The 462-nt window shown below is 30.3% G+C and overlaps 1 protein-coding gene across 1 annotated transcript in view; it reads left to right on the top strand.

Moving 5' to 3' along the window:
- Positions 1 to 462, top strand: part of LOC119589045 (WASH complex subunit 5-like) — a gene marked incomplete at its 3' end in the record, with an annotated part of 26,804 nt that overhangs the window by 607 nt on the left and 25,735 nt on the right.

Here is a 462-nt window from a genome sequence, read left to right on the forward strand (position 1 = left end):
GCCATTTGTATTAATACGTTGGTCTGTATTATTTCCTGAACCAAAATCTTTCTTCTGTTATAAGGTTTTAGACTGATTAGGCTCTTCATTTCTCCCATCATCTCTTCTATTTCTTTTATCTCACATATTTCTTCAATTGTTATTTTGTTATGTAATATGGTGTAATTTATTTTTGTTCTTAAGAGGACTATTGTGTCAAAAGGAATCATTTTGTTGGTGAGTAATTTGCAGTCAGATTTGCTGTTGGATTATGAATCCTTATTATTTTAGTATAGTTTTGGCTTCACACAATTATATGGTTCTAGGTAACTTTGCCTGTAATGGACAGAATGACAGAAAATAAGGTGATGGTTGTTTCAACTAGCCACCTGTTACAAGGAAAATAATATATGCAGACGATAGAGTAAATAAATCTCAGAAACTTATCTTCTTTGTATTTCTGTCAAAATAAAAGATAATGAA

This window comes from Penaeus monodon, chromosome 25 (assembly GCF_015228065.2).
Source record: "Penaeus monodon isolate SGIC_2016 chromosome 25, NSTDA_Pmon_1, whole genome shotgun sequence".
Classification (NCBI taxonomy): Eukaryota; Metazoa; Arthropoda; class Malacostraca; order Decapoda; family Penaeidae; genus Penaeus; species Penaeus monodon.